Below are 17,142 nucleotides of genomic sequence, written 5' to 3'. Positions count from 1 at the left end.
CACCGCAGCCTTGCAGCCCACAGTTCCTTTCAAGGTGCAGAAATTCATACACTGGCCCCTAATAATGATATAATGATATCTGGATTCAGTCACATCAAAAAGTAATTTAGAAAAATAAAATGTTCTACATGTCATACTGATCATTATCCTATATAATAAAGAGCTAATATTTAAATAGTCATCATGCCCTCACATGTAACGACCGATCAGCAGGAGGCTGCATGTGCAGCAGGTGTGTGCACATGCATGGTGAGGCTGGGAGATGTGAGGCTGCGAAGGGCCAAGGTGCAGCTGCGAAGGGCCCAGGTTCAGGCTGGCAGTGGCAGCAGCAGTGGAGTAATGGGGGTGGCGCCTTCCCCTGATCCACCAGGTCACCTCCCGCAGAGGGAGGCCAGACTGTGGCTTATAGGCCGGGGGCTGAGGCAAAGGTGGTTGAGGTGATCAGGCTTGCAGGGGAGCTATTAAGGGGCGATCAGGCTGGCAGGGGAGCAAGTTAGGGTCAATCAGGCTGGTAGGGGGGCAAGGTAGGAGCAATCAGGCCGGCAGGGGGGCAAGGTAGGGGAGATCAGGCCGGCAGGGGGGCAAGGTAGGGGAGATCAGGCCGGCAGGCAGAGGGGTTAGGGGTGATCAGGCAGGCAGGCAGAGGGGTTAGGGGCGATTAGGCAGGCAGGCAGCTGAGTGTTTAGGAGCCAGCAATCCTGGATTTCTAGAGGAATGTCTGACTGCCAGTTTAGGTCTGATCCCACAGGAATTGGTTCTAAACCGGCAGTCGGATGTTCCCCGAGGGGTCCCAGATTGGAGAGGGTGCAGGCTGGGCTGAGGGACACCCCCCCTCCTGCACCCATGCATGAATTTTGTGCACTGGGCCTCTAATATTTAAATATTAAGGAATTACAAACCTAGCATCTGTCATCAGGCTCCATACAGTTGGACAGGCAGGTACAAATTTCAAAGCACAGTGGACCATGAGCCCAATAAGTAATGTACAAAGGATGTGTGTGTGTGAGTGTGTGTGTGTGGGTGTGTGTTTGTGTGTGTGAAAGGTATGTGCATTGGACAGTAGAAATTCTGGATGACTCACTTTGAGGGAATAATAATTTATTTTGCGCTCTGCCAGATATTCAATTCAGGGCTCTGGAAGCAAGCAGCAAGAGCAATCGTGGATTGCTATAGGCAGCCAGCCAGCTATATTTACCAACATATAAAAAGAATTTTAAACACAGTTAAGTTTGGGAAGCCCTGTAAGAAAAAAAAACAGATTAAGAGCACTCGGCATCTGCAGAATATATACCAAGTTCTTCTGGTTGTTATTTATGTTAGATGATGAACAGGACTTACAATCACCTTCTGGTTTACAGCATTTGTCACTAGGCTCTGACCAGTTGGAAAGGCAGGTACACGGGCTTGTTGAGGTCTCATAGACAACTATCACTACTGATGTGCTCTGGGCGTGACAGGGGGTGGCGCCACAACCTCCCCATCGACCCTGCCTTGAGTGTGACGGGGGGCGGTGCCCCAACCCCCCAATTGGCCCTGCCCTGAGCGTGACTGAGGGTGGCATAACAACCTCCCAATCTGCCCTGCTCTGTGCATGACGGGGCGGCGCCCCAACTCCCCAATCGGCCCTGCTCTGAGCCCGATCAGGGGCTGCACCTAGGGATTGGGCCTGCCCTCTGCCACCTGGGAGCAGGCCTAAGCCAGCAGGTCGTTATCTCCCGAGGGGTCCCAGACTGGGAGAGGGCACAGGCCGGGCTGAGGGACCCCCCCCTTCCCCCCGAGTGCACAAATTTTTGTGCACCGGGCCTCTAGTATTTAATATTAATAACTATCATTTCTTTTATGAATATGTAGTGTTTGTATCAACTTTACTGATTATCTAGTCCTCAATTACTAATTATATATAAGTTACCTTGGATAAGTTACTCAATTCTCCCTAGATTCAGCTTCCTCATTTGTAAAATGGGGAAAACCCAACTTTATTAATTGTTCTGAGGATTCAATGAGTAAAATGGGGAAAACCACATTGCATGGTGAACATAGAATAGGCGCTCCATCACTTAAATCACATGATTGTTGGGTGATGTATTATCACTGCACAGCATATGCCTACATTTACCATTTAGTGTTATGTAGCACAGATTGCATTACATATTATTATATAAATATGACATATTATATATTACCCACTTGAATCCCTTTCTTTTAGTTATAGAAAATAAGAGCCAGAGATATTTATTTACTTTTGTAAGGCAGTTCTGTTATATTTAAATAAAAAACTGCATACATTGAGGTGAGTACAGAAATACATACATCTAAAATCTTGTGAGAAAGCTAAAGAATAATAAAACATCATCATTGTCTGATGTTCGTCTTCTAACCCTCTGAAAAGTTTCTTTTGAAAAGTGCTTTCAGAAATGGGATAGATACCAAAGAAGTTTTGCCACTGATCTCATCTTAACGGGCCTGACAATTCAACCCAGTTTGGTGTAGGCTACTGAATATTTTTCAGCACCATAAACTTCATTTTTCATGTCTTTTTTTTTTTTTACTTGGTGGATTATTTCTATGAAACTTTAATCCCAAACTTCTTTACTAAATTGTTAAGAATGTTCTTTAATTGACTCTAGTATATCTTTAATGAGCGTCCTTTGTATATCAAGAGCTGGAGAATGAAAAAACACATGATAGCTTTAATCATGTACAAACAGACACTTATAATACACCATTATTGGAAAGAAGGGATTTAGGTTTTTTGTTAGTTTCCATATACTGAAAAATAAAAATCCTTGAAGAACTTTAACAGGCAATAAAAATGGAAGGAGAAAAAAATGTATTAGTGGGAAGAGTAATGGACAATGGCACCACATTTTAAAAACACAGGGTGCTTGGAGGAATGACTAAAGTATGTGGGATATGTGTGAACGTAGTCAAAGTGATGTTAGGAACAGAGAGATGATGGGCCCTTCGTACCTAAAACTTTATGGGATTCTGACTTCATGGCAGAAAGCGTTAGTAGGTCATTGAGAGTTATAAGGTGATATAACAGGATTAACTTCATTTTTAAAGATTTAGCTAAGACATTATAGAAGATGAAAGAATACAGGAAAGAGCACCTCTTGGGCTCCCTTCAATGGCTATGTGCTAAACAAAATGACAGCTAATTTGAATATGAACTGTTTGAAAACAGGAAGACAAAGATCCTGAAGCCCAGATCCACACAACTCCTCAACTTAAAGCCTCTGTATCACTGCTGCACGACTCCCTTCCGTTTCCATAGGCGATGGGGAGATACACTCATTGGCAATGACACACCCATCAGTCCTCAACCATATCCCTATTTAAAAACTGAATTTGCACAAATAGTTCGTTGAAAGGCCTGTCGCCACTTCAGTGTTGCCTCCCTGTGGCACTGCTCTGTGGGAACTGACATTTGCTGATACTTCATCAGGCTGGACTGCCTGCTGAGAACCAGATTGGTAAGGGACAAGCACCTCACTGCTGGAAAGGATGGCAGATGTATTATTTAAATACATTTTATTTTACAGCAACTTTAAAAATCAGATCTAGGGTTGCTTCAGAGAGGGTAAAGCATATTATTGCATCTCACCTCTTCATGTTGGGCAATGCTTAAGACTTTTAATTGTTCTTCTAGTAGGTTTTTTTATTTGTTTTATTTTACTTTGTTTTATATGTACTCATTTTTTTTCAGCCTTAGATAATGGCCTTATTTATTACAACAGTGTGCCATAAGGAAAATGCCAGACCTGGTTTGTGGCAGGTGTGCTACGGGTACCTGGAACACAGTTTATAGGTTGCTTAAGGGAACAAGTGGTTCCCCTAGATTTGAGACAATACTCCAATTATATGAACTCTAGAGAAAAAAAGTGAGAAGGCTCTCTACAATAAAGCAATCTGACATTTCTTTTTAATCTGGAAGCAGTTGACCTAAACCAGGGGTCCTCAAACTTTTTAAACAGGGGGCCAGTTCACTGTCCCTCAGACCGTTGGAGGGCCGGACTATAGTTTAAAAAAAAAACTATGAACAAATTCCCATGCACACTGCACATATCTTATTTTGAAGTAAAAAACAAAACGGGAACAAATACAATATTTGTATTTGCATGTGGCCCGCGGGTCGTAGTTTGAGGACCCCTGACCTAAACTATTAATTTTTGTTTTAAAAATACAATAGTCTAAATAAATAGTGAAATTTTTGTTGGTTGGAAGTATTTATTTCTTTGGTAATTTAACTCACCCATAAGGTCAAATTCATTATCTGTTTAGAAACAGCTAAGTAAAATGGACACGTAAAAAGTAATTATTTCTTAGTATCAGAAGAGGAAGTGAAATTAAGAAATCAGAATGCAATATCTGCCAGCCAATGCAATATTTGTGAGCTGTTAGTAACAACTCCGGAAAGCCAACTGTTAAAATGTCAGGAATTTTAGTGAACCAGTGGACATCACATGGGTTCCTTGAAATCATCTTGGTGGGAGTATTACATGGTGGAAATTGGTAAGTGCTACCAATGAGGGTTTTTCTATTTCAGAGACCCAGCTGTTTAATATTTACTAGCTTACCGCTACAGAAGGTTTACACCTGTGTTCAATGTGGTTTTGATATTTGACGATGGTTGATCATCATCATTTCCTTGTTATTCATCATTTCATGATGTTTGATCACATGATGTTGACAGCCTGAACTGTATTTGCAATTAGTATCTCCCTTCTAGTGTCTTCTCCCCCATCTCTCTCACTTCCTTTCCTCAGTAGTGGAGGGGCGTATTTTGTAAATGCGCATAAAAATATGGCAGAATTCAGAGGAGTAATAACAAAATGACTGAAGGCTAGAAAATGGAACTTCTGAAGAGAGGGAAATGAGGTGTTCACAGAAAGCATTACAGGCACACCTTATTTTATTGCTCTTCGCTTTATGGTGCTTTGCAGATAATGTCTTATTTTGCAAACGGAAGGTTTGTGGCAATCCTACATCAAGCAAGTCAATGGGCACTATTTTCCAACAGGCTCTGATGATGCTTAGCATTTTTTTAGCAATAAAGTATGCACATTTTTTAGACATAATGCTATTGCACATTTAATAGACTGATATAGTTTAAACATAGCTTCTATATACACTGGGAAACCCAAAAAATTGTGTTTTGCTGTATTAAGAAATTTGCTTTATTGTGGTGGTCTGGAACTGAACCTGCGATATCACTAAGGTATACCTATGTGCTTTAAGTTTTTTTGTTTGTTTGTTTGTTTTTAAGTTTTAGTGGTGCTGCCAAGCAATGCTCAATATTCATGTTATGTAAACAGAAGAAAACCAACTTAAATGTGAAGAGCAACAAGTTCAGTTAGACTGAAGGAAAACCTCTTCCCTATTTGGGGACAGTTAAGCCCACCAGACACTCTTTTAAGAACAATTATCTTACTAGGATATTTAGTCAATGATTGGTCCGAAGATGATTAATTTCCCCATCCCCAGATTGTTAAAGGGGAAAATGTGAAGTAGTGAATATGGGGAAGACAAAAGTCTACAAAGGAGAAAAATGTTCACCCATAGTCCAACCATATAGAGATGGCCGGTGTTAACAATGACTGTCCTTTCTGCTACAATTTTCCATTTTTGCGCATGAGTACATGTTTTACAAATTTGGATCATTCTTTATATACATCGCTTAATGTCAATTCTCCTGACATTACACATTCTTCCAAAACATGAGTCGCAATGGCCTCAGAATAGTTTACTAATGTGTTACAGAATTTTTTTTTAATCATTCTCCTGGTGAATATTTAGGTTGCCATTATTTTGGATTTTATTATTATAAATAATGCTGGGATGAAGAAAATGCTGGGACCATTTCTCAAACTACTTGGTAAAATGCCTGATATATAGAGTGAAACTGGCCTTGTCTGAGATGGTACTTTCTTATCGAGGGTGTGAGAATGACTATGAAGCCATAGCTGCCGCCTTCCTCAATACTGATTAGGGAGTGCAAAAAAATACAACCTATAGCCAAACCGGTTTGGCTCAGTGGATAGAGCGTCGGCCTGCGGACTGAAAGGTCCCAGGTTTGATTCCGGTCAAGGGCATGTACCTTGGTTGCGGGCACATCCCCAGTAGGAGATGTGCAGGAGGCAGCTGGTCGATGTTTCTCTCTCATCGATGTTTCTAACTCTCTATCCCTCTCCCTTCCTCTCTGTAAAAAATCAATAAAACATATTTTTTAAAAATTACAACCTATAATAATACAGAATGTTTTCTGACACAGTGAAATAAAACCCTTTTTAAAAAAGGAATTATTTTCCCCAAGTAATTGTATTTATAAATTTAAAAAAATCAGAATTTATATAAAGCTAATATCTTTAGAAATAGCTTTTTGATCCTTCCTGCCTCTAAAACTTATTACCTTGTATAGTTTATAAGCATTTTTGCAGATCGTTATGTTGAATAACTGGGTTTTAAAATTCTGTAAGCATCATAACAGGATATTTAGAGAAATGTATGCTTTTCTTAAAACACAAACCCCTTTTTAAATGCCATGCATTCTTTGGGGAGTATGCACAAAGCATTTTTAATAAGTCCTACCCTTTGGTTCCATTCATTTTACTAAATATATTAGTATAATGATTATATAATTTGTCTTTTCTGTTTATGTGTGTAAAATCAGATAATAGCACATAACACAAAAACTGAACTGGACTAGAAGGTGGGGAAAATTTTTGCCTATTCTATTCAATACATTATCTCATATTAGGTTGCCAACAAAATTAAGACCCTACAATTGTCATAAAAAATCTCGCAGCACTATCATGGTATACTCTGCTGGGGTTTAAAATCCTAGAATTGTAACATAATTATTACATTAATATTTTAAAGAATGAACAGTTTATCTCTTCACTAGTTTTTAAATAGTCTATTTATGTCACCATGACAATTGGAACAGTATAAACTTTGTCACTATCCGCTTAATAATTATTCCATTAAAGTTGAGTTAGACAGAAAATGTCACTTCACTGTGGAAATAGCAGGTAACTACCTTTTGAATATGTAAATTCTTACCTTTAGGCATTTTTTTTTAAAGCAAACAAGTAGGTTAGGGCTAGCCAACTGCTGCAGCAGCACACTTTACACTGTTAGAAATGTTTGTCAACAGAGCCAGAATAACAGTCCCAAAGTAAAAACCACCTAGTTATATCCAGAAACGTCTTCGGGCTTTGGACATTGTCCTTAGGGATAACAATGCATTCCCAAAATGGTCAGATGATGAACTAAGTGCTAAATACCATCCTGGTATTACATTTTATATTTACATTTAGGCTTCTGGTTTTACTTGCTTGCTGGTTTATAGAAAGTCCTAAGCACTGAAAGTTAATTGAAATCACCATTTTCACCTCCTAAAATCAAAGATCATCACAAACAACAGATGTAATCTAACCTTTATTAGACATATTTAAAACGGCAATGTAAAAATAATATTATAATATCTATACATGGTGTCAGATGGGTATCAGATTTATAGGGGTGATCACTTTGCAAGTTAAACTTGTACATCTGAAGCTAATGTAATATTGTATGTCAATTGTAACAGAAAAAATAATTACAAAAGAAAATACCAATATTAGCATCCAGCCCACAGCTTTCCTGAAGCTCTCAGGTTACTCTGTCCCACTGTGGATAGTGTAGAGAAGGTAGGACAGGCAGGTGTAACAGAGGTAAGGTAAGAATCACAAGCAGAAAAGGAAGCAGCAGGGTAGTAGTTCTACTGGCTCCTTGAAACAAATTCATTTTATTTAATGACTTTTTATCAGTCTATAATTTGTTTCCACTCTGACAATAATTATAAATACAGACAGATTCATATATATATATATATATATATATATATATATATATATATATTAGAGGCCCAGTGCACGAATTCATGCATGGGTGGGGTCCGGCTGGCCCCGTCCCAGAATGGGGTGGGTGGGGGGGCCAATAGGGGGTCAGTGGCCTGGGGGTGCATGGGTGGTTGGCTGGCTGGCCCTACCCCTGATTGGGGTGGGGGGCTGATCTGGAGTGGGGCTGGCCAGGGGGAAGGGCCGCAGGAGGTTGGCCAGCCGGCCCCACCCACAGATAAGGCCACAGTGGGCATCATAGCGACCCGTCATTCTGGTCATTCCTGTGTTCCAGTGGCTGGCTCTTTATATATATTGATACTAGAGGCCTGGTGCATGAAATTTGCGCACTCAGGGGGCAGGGGGAGCCTAAGCCCAGCCTGCACCCTCTCACAGTCCGGGAGCCCTCAGGGGATGTCCGACTGGTGGTTTATGTCTGACTGATGTCTCTGGGGGGAGCAGGACTAAGCCATCAGTCGGACATCCTTAGAGTTGTTGTGGAGGCAGGAGAGGCTCCCACCACCACCACTGCGCTTGCCAGCCATGAGCCCAGCTTCTGGCTGAGAGGTGCTCCCACTGTGGGAGTGCTCTGACCACCAAGGGGCAGCTCCTGCATTGAATGTCTGCCCCCTGGTGGTGAGTGCACATCATAGTGACCAGTTGTTCCACCATTTGGTTGATTTGCATATTAGCCTTTTATTATATAGGACTAGAGGCCCAGTGCACAAAAATTTGTGCACTTGGGGGGAAGAGGGGTCCCTCAGCCTGGCCTGTGCCTTCTCGCAGTCTGGGACCCCTCAGGAGATAATAACCTGCTGGCTTAGGCCTGCCCCCGGGTGGCAGAGGGCAGGCCTAATCCCTAGGTGCAGCCCCTGGTTGGGCTCAGAGCAGGGCCAATTGGGGAGTTGGGGCGCCGCCCCCTGTCATGCACAGAGCAGGGCGGATCGGGAGGTTGTGATGCCACACTCAGTCACGCTCAGGGTAGGGCTGATTGGGGGGTTGGGGCACTGCCCCCTGTCACACTCAAGGCAGGGTCGATAGGGAGGTTACAGCGCCACCCCCTGTCACGCACAGAGCAGGGCCAATCCGGGGGTTGGGGCGCTGCCCCCGTCACACACAGAGCAGGGCCCATCAGGGGTTTGGGGCTCCGTACCCTGTAACGCAGAGAGCAGGGCCCATCAGGGGGTTGGGGTGCTACACCCTGTCACACACAGAGCAGGGTCGATCAGGGGGTTGGGGCACTGTACCCTGTCACACACAGAGCGGCAAGGCGATCAGGGGGTTGGGGAGCTCCCCCATATCAGGCACAGAGCAGGGATGATCAGGAGGTTGGGGAGCCTTCCCCTGTCACGAACAGAGCAGGGCGGATAGGGAGGTTGTGGCCCCGCCCCCTGTCACACACAGAGCTGCAGGGCGATCAGAGGGTTTGGGCGCTGCCCCCTGTCATGCTGATCCCGGTGCTGGGAGGCCTCTTGGCTCCGCTGATCCTGGTGCTGGGAGGCATATTACCCTTTTACTATGTGGGATAGAGGCCTGGTGCACTGGTGTGTGGCAGCTGGTTTACCCTGAAGGGTGCCCTGGATCAGGGTGGGGGTCCCCACTGGGGTGCCTGGCCAGCCTGGGTGAGGGGATGATGGCTGTTCGCAGCTGGTCACACACCCTTCCGGGTGGGGGTCCCCACTGGGGTGCCTGGCCAGTGTGGGTGAGGGGCTGAGGGCTGAAGCTCCCAACTGCTCCTTTTTTTCTTTTTTTTTCTTTTATTCTGGGCCATCTTTAGCTCTGACTCCAGCTCTGAGGCTTCTGCTGCTGAAAGCAGGTATCTGGTTTGTTTGGGTTCTATAATCGAAACAATGTATAACTCCAGCTCTGAGATCCCGGCTTGCTGAAAGCAGGTTTCTGTGTTTTTTTTTAGCTTCTATATTTGTTACAATGTTTCAAACTGCAGGCTCAGAGGCCGGCAAGACAGGCAGGGAACGTTGAAGTCCTCCATCACTGAAGCAAGCAAGCCTCATGTTAGTTTCAAGCTGCCTGGCCGCCGGCCACCATCTTGGCTGGCAGTTAATTTGCATATCGCCCTGATTAGCCAATGGGAAGGGTAGCGGACGTACGCTAATTACCATGTTTCTCTTTTATTAGATAGGACTAGAGGCCTGTTGCACGAAGAGATTCGTGCAATAGGCCTTCCTTTCCCCTGGCTGCTGGCACCAGTTTTCCTCCGGCACCCAGCACCCAGGCCTTCACTCTGACTGGGCTCCAGCCAGAGCTGACCCCGCGGCCATGAGGCTTTCGCTGCTCTATTGGCCCCGGGGCTGTCAGGCTTCACTCCACCGCTTGGAGTGTACGTATGCAAATTAACCACCATCTTTATTAGGTTAATTTGCATACTCTCCTGATTGGCTGGTTAGCGTAGCGAATGTACGGTCAATTTACATGTTTGTCTATTATTAGGTAAGATGGATGGATCGATGATAGATAGATAGATAGATAGATAGATTGACTGATTGATTTCAGAGAGAAAGGGAAAGGGAGAGAGATAGAAACATAGATGAGAGAGAATCATTTATTGGCTGCCTCCTGCATGCCCCTTACTGGGGAATCAAACCCGCAATCCAAGCAGGTGCCCTTGATCAGAATTAAACCTGGGACCCTTGAGTCCGAAGGCCAACGCTCTATCCACTGAGCCAAACAAGCTAGGGCTAACAGATTGTTTAGAGTGCCTCTCATCTCAGCATAACTCCAAATACTGTGATAATTTGGTTGCAAAGATGGCTGCAACCCTATCTCCCAGCTAGCAGATCTTCTGCAATGCGATTTTACTACTACTCTGATCAGAGGTAGAATCTGGCCTTCTGATTTGTTTTAACCAATAGAATGTGGCAGAAATGATGATGTGTGGCTTCTGAAGCTAAGCTTCTGACACATTATGGTGTCCACTTTCACACTTTGGGGCACTCCTTCTTGGACTCTTGTTTTGAGATTGCCATGCTATGAGGAAGCCCAAGCTAACCTTATGGAAATGCTATATATGGGAAAGGCTAGGTCCCCTGACTGAGAAGGCCACTCAATCCCATTTCCCAGATAATGTACTAACTGGAAGTAACCACCAGTGACTCCAAGTAAGACCGGCAGGAGAAGCATCTCATCAACCCACAGGATCAAAAGAAATAATAAATCATAATTTTAAGCCACAAAATATTTGAATGGTTTGTTATGCAACAACAGATAATTGAAAGATGTGCCCTATCAAAACACCTCATAGATCAGTTAGAAAAAAAGCATTTATAAAGCTAACAACTTTATTGATTTGTTGGTTATCTTTTCTAGATTAATGACTTACGTGTGGTGCAGTCTTTTCCTGTGTAACCAGGAGGACAGTCACAGTTTCCAGTTTTTTTGTTACATTGACCTCCATTCTCACAGGGTCCACAGGAGACCTGGCACTCTGGTCCCCAGAGTCCATCAGGGCAGGCTTGTAAAGTAAAAAGACAGAAAGAAAGGAGCTAAGACTTATAATAAATCAAGATGGTCCCAGGTAAGTGAGTTGGAAAAGTGTTGTGTGTGCGCGCGCGCGTGTGTATGTGTGTGAGTGAGTGCATGTGTGTACCCCTGGGCTGCAAACAAAGGAACATTTGAGTAGCCTCCAAGGATTTCTAGCACTTCCAAAAATATTCCCTGAAGAAACCAACATGGTGCTGTATCTGTCACGTTGGAAACACAGATACAGAGATTGTGTTTTTGCTGAAAATGTGGTTTTTCAGACAGTGACAATGGAAGAGATTTTGATATGTGTCTTTGGAGGCAGTTGCACAGAACAAAACCTGAAAATGAGACGTAATTTGTAAAGGAAGCTGAGGAGGAGCGATGCTTGGGAAGCTGTCCCCAAATGGTTGCCTGAATCCTTTCTCCTAGCCTTTGCTTCTATTGTAAGCCAGAAGAACCACCCCGGGGGCTTCTGATTTGTGTATTTTATAGGAGCAAATAATGTACAAAGCGGAGAAAGTGCTGCTTTGTTGGCGGCCTTTGAGCTGGAAAAGAGGGCTGATGCTGCTGGGACCTCTGAGGGCTCGGAGAGAGGCTTCAGCCTGCATCCTACCGCCAAAACCACTGGAATTAGAAACCTGGTAGAAAGCATTCCTTTAACACGGAGACAATGGTGAAACTTTTCTAAACACATCACAATTGTGGGAAGTTACATCAGACCAAGTTAGCCTATGAAGTATCTTCTTTCCTGGGCAGCGTTTCACTGAATAACAGAATTATTAAACTTCTTGGGATGTTTAAACCATTTCTGGCTATTATCTCTTGATCACTTACTCTGTGCCGTACACTTTACATACATTAGCTCACATTTGCATAAAAATTACTATATGACATAAGCAACTTTAGCTTCATTTTAAATAGGAAATTGAGGCTGGGAGAGGTTAAGTGACTTACTCTGGGCCAAACAGCTCAGAAAGAGCAGTCAGAATCGAACCCAGATCTTCTGGCTCTCGGCACTACAGCAAACCTAGGCTGCAAAACTAGCCGCTCAGCACCTGTCAAGTCAATTAACTGAGAGACACCAGAGTTCAGATTTGAAGTTCATTCAATGTGGAACGACTGTAACATAAGTCTGTCCTTATTATAATAATATAAGGGTCGAATAAGCCTCCATAGATGGACTCCAGGGCCGGCTGGGCCAGAGTCCTCCACATTCAGAGGTCTGCCTGCAGCTGGGGTCCAAAATGCCCCGGGCTACAAACTAATCAAAACAAAAACATTGGCTGCATTTTATTTCCCCTCTCACTCATTTTTGCTCTTTTGCTACAGATTCCTGTAGATACTGGCTCTTCTGCTCTTAAAAGTCATGACTGATGGGCTGAGTAAGACCTGGTGCTGATTGTGGAGAGCACTGTTCATTAGTGCCATTGAAACAATTTGCAGCCTTTAATTAACTATTCATCTGCAATCGAGACACAGGGATGGAGTCAAGATTTTTAAAGACATGTCTGGCTCTAGGAGCACTTGAAAAAGAGAAAGAAAAACAGGCCTGATTTTCATCATGCCCATGGTTTGGAGAGCTCTTTTTGCCTTGATTTCAGCTGCCAATCATGGTGATCCCATTCACCCACTCTGGTCTGATTCATAATTTCATTTTGTGGTTAGACACAAATATCAGAATTGGACAAAGTTATCTGATTGAAAAATAATATGTTTTTGAGAGATTATGGTGACCTCTCTATTTTGCTGATTTGCATATACTTTCAACTCATTTTTCTTCACAGTGGGAATCTCAGAAGCATGTTCCAATACAGTATATTCAGCAGCTGCTTTAAGAGAAAGTTATCAGAATAAATTAACTTTACCCAGGTGTGTGTGTATATGGTATTGTCTCCTCATGCATTGCCTTCCAGGCCATGGATTCTCTGGTGGGGATGTGAATAAGGGGCTGACTCTAGCCTTAAAAATCAGTTGAAGCAGAAGGAGGCTGAGAGATTTGGCCTGGGACCCACTCTTACACCATGGAAAACACATTTGTGTAATATCAGGGTTCTGGCCCAAGTACTTTTCCCCATTGCTTAAAAAGTCACAGTCCAGCTCCCTAAATAGCCCTCGCTCCATGAAATCTATATGGACATTGCTGCTTACACACTCCAGTTCCATAGCCACAGGATGACCTGGGAGACCTAGAGTACTTTCTCCCTTTCAGTCACCTCCAACAGGCCCTGCAACTCTCAGAAGATGGTCATGAAAGGAGCACTTGTGATACACAAAGGCCAAAGACAGCTCCACACCCAGGGCCTGTTGCTATGAATGGACTATAAGGTGTGATTATCTCCTTTCAAACCTGATAGGGTCAGAAATAGAATATCAGGGGACAGCTATAATTGTAAGTAGTATTAATCATACTCTGTTAACCGTGATTGTATTGTTATGATTAAAGAAGGCACATTCTAACCTGGCTGGGAGTTGCACACAGGACCTAGGAGCTCACTTGGAAATGCAGCCCATCCTACCCATCCTGGAGCTGTCTATTATCATGGAAAGATTAAAAACCTTGTTGTAGAAACCAGAGCACTCAGCCCTTTGCATAGCCTCAGGCCTTTGCAACTATCCAGCCCACATTACCTGTAAACTACCCATTTGCCATGCCCTTTTGCCTACTTCCCCATATAATCTTCATCTTTTTACCCAATATAAGCAGCTGGCTTATGGTGGGGGACAGAGCAGATTTTTGTGGATGATCTGCTACTCTCCCATACTGTCAGCATTATTGATTCAACACTGTCTCTTGTTGAATTGGCTCAAATAGTGACAGGAAGCTCAGACCCTTGATTGACTGGTTACAAAACCACCAAATGTCCTCCTGATTTTAAAAAACATTGCTCTTTACCCAGCTGGCTTGGCTCAGTAGTTGAGCATCAACCTATAAGCCAGGAGGTCACTGTTCCATTCCCAGTCTAGGGCACATGCCTGGGTTGCAGGCTCAATCCCCAGTGGGGGGCGTGCAGGGGGCAGCTGATGGATGATTTGCTCTCATTATTGATGTTTCTATCTCCCTCTTCCTTCTTCTCTGAAATCAATAAAAATATATTAAAGTGGAAAAAAGATTGTTCTTGGATCATGTCAAAGGCAAATAGTTCACCTTGCTATTAGTTACGATCATTCCATTTGTTATATGTTCCATCTCACTGTGATAATTTCTCCTGAATAAAGCAGTACCAAGTGCTTAATGCAGAATACATGATACCATGAGAAAATATCTATAAAACATAAAATTAAAGATTCATTTTATGTATTCAGTTCAAAGCACACTTATTGACCAAGTCCTGGATGTCAGGATTGTTCTAGGAGTTTGGGGACATTTTGTTGAACAAAAGGAACAGCTACCTTTCTCCTGTAGTGATTAGCTTCTAGCAGGCAAGACAGGCAAAAAATATTAGACATAATAGTAATTATAGGATATGTTATGTTTAAAGATAAAAAGCACTTGGGAAAAAATAATAAGAGTTCAAAAAGACATACAAGTTGTAATTTTAAGGAGGGTGGTATTGAGGAGGTTCAGTGAAAAGGTGGCCTAAGGCTTGGTGATAAAGTGGAAGAACCCTACAGATACCCGGGGAGAAGATCTCCATGAGACCACAGTGGAGACAGCCATTTCTACAACATGGAATACCCTTTTCCAAATTTTCTAGGCACTGACACACTTATATCAACATATGTTACTGATAATTGGAATTAGGATGTACATAAACTTTTATATTTCTATATTTATTTAAAAAAACTATGTAATACTTAGAAATATGCAAAAGGACCACACTGATAACTAGATTTAAATTTTCCAACATGTTTCTGTGGTTAGAATTTTGAGGTGAATTTGTTTGAATGATCTGTCTTTAGATATAAAGAGAATTATTTTTTTTACTCTGAAAGTTAGCAGTGCCCTTGGTTGATTTGTTCACCTCAAAGAAGTGACGGACCAGCTTTAATCTTCTTACGACAAGGCTCTCTGCAATGTGATCTTTCTTCCCTTCCTTGCCCAAGCTCCTAAGGGGACAGCTAAAGCAGAGGATGAGATGACAAGGTTAAATAAGGTTATTGCCCTGTGTCTCAGTTTCCTCACCTGCAAATAGGGGATTAATAAAGCTTACCCATCTCCTGAGAACACTGGCGGATGAAATAATTAATGATCAGATGGTGCTGAACAAAGGCTGAGCATTGTTATTAGAGAAGAAAGAAAATTTAGCATCAGATTGTACCTTTCTGGCATCTGTTGCCTTGGTAACCAGATTTGCAGGTGCAACTGCCATTTTTGGCGCTGCATTCCAGGGTGTTCTCCTCCACACACTGACATTCTGAAGCACAGCCAGCCCCATAGGCCCCCTTGGGACAGTCTGCAAGCAAATTGAGGCAAACTGTCACCTGAAAACCACACCTTGGTGTTTTTTCCACATTGTTAGTGCACAAGCATGTAGTTCTGCAGGGCCTGATTATGGGGAAAACAAGGGTATCATCCTAACTGCCAAAAGAAAAAAACAAAAAAAATGAGGGAAACAAATGTCTTTCAAATCAGGCAATTCATTTGCTTTTTGGCAAGTGGATGTGAACAGTGAAGCCTGCACTACTTAAAAGGCTTTGCGGCTTCTGGTAGAAATTGCTTCTCAATGTGCTCCATTGGGGCCCATAGTTAAAATTCTCCAAGGACTGCAAAGGCCTGCCAGGCCCCATATTCATCCTGCCACAGCATGGAGATGATGGACAAGCACTGATGTGAAGCTCACCATTGTTCCCCTTCCCTTTCATTATATGGTAATCAGAAATACTTTTACATTCTGTAGATAACACAAAACTTTCATCCTGACAGTAGCATTATCTTGGCTACATCTTTGACAAATGGTGCTTGCCTTCCCTTCACTATTTTCCCCATGCAATCAGGTTTTACAAATGGAATGATAGCACAGGAATTATCACTTGAAAATCCTACCTTTGCATTCAGGAAAGCCTACCCTTAGGTCTCTCTTTGAGGAGTTACTTACAGTAATTCAATCCCCTTTCCAAAATACACCTCTGGCCATTTTTCCTTTCCCTTACAGATGTCCAAGGGACTTATCAGGTAAAAGATCCTTCAAGTGGCCTCCAGGCTCAAGGTAATTGTATTGTATGCCTATATAGGCTTTTAAAGAACAAAATAAGCCAATTGATTTTCTGGTGAGTGGAAATTAACATCTTCTAATATCTACTATTATGAGCAGAGATAATTGAGAGTGGTGGTTACAATGCCATGATGTAGGGTGATTCTTGTCCCTGCCAGGATGGACAGGGTTACCTCTAAAGCAGAACAGATTAACAGGGCTCCTTTTTCACTGTTAATATTATCTCATTTGGATGATAAATTATACCAATCCTTGTTCATCTTTCCTGTGGCTTCCAAGTATTGAGTCCTTCCCCAGCCCTACCATCCCCAAGGTCTCTCAGTGAGATTATCTTCCTTGGTGCAGGCCTCTCCTTGTTCACCCCAGAACTCTTCCCTGCATTGACTTCCATGCCCTTCCTCTTTCGGGCCCAGCATCCAGAACAGTGGTTCAGTGGACAGCTCAGGCACAATGGAGTACTTAAAATGTGACAGGTGGGTATATCAAGAGCTTATCACTGGAAATGTGACTAGAAAAAAAAAAAGGACAAGTGGGAGAAGTAACTTCTTTAGTCAATCCAGTGTCTACTCAGTGTTATGCATTGAAATATGTCCTCCAAAAATTCATATGTTGAAGTCCTTACCCCC

The 17,142-nt window shown here is 42.8% G+C and overlaps 1 long non-coding RNA gene across 1 annotated transcript in view; it reads right to left on the bottom strand.

Moving 5' to 3' along the window:
• The window catches only part of LOC132230084 (uncharacterized), a 65,003-nt gene extending 49,185 nt beyond the window's left edge, over nucleotides 1-15,818 (bottom strand). Inside the window, exons 1-2 of the long non-coding RNA XR_009451805.1 lie at nucleotides 15,623-15,818; nucleotides 11,221-11,352 (exon numbers count right to left, since the gene is read on the bottom strand). This is a non-coding gene — a long non-coding RNA (uncharacterized LOC132230084). The remainder of the gene's footprint in view (nucleotides 1-11,220; nucleotides 11,353-15,622) is intronic.
• Between the last annotated feature and the right edge of the window lie 1,324 nt (nucleotides 15,819-17,142).

The sequence above is a fragment of the Myotis daubentonii genome, chromosome 3, assembly GCF_963259705.1.
Source record: "Myotis daubentonii chromosome 3, mMyoDau2.1, whole genome shotgun sequence".
Classification (NCBI taxonomy): Eukaryota; Metazoa; Chordata; class Mammalia; order Chiroptera; family Vespertilionidae; genus Myotis; species Myotis daubentonii.
This window is presented reverse-complemented; position numbering and strand designations above follow the sequence as displayed.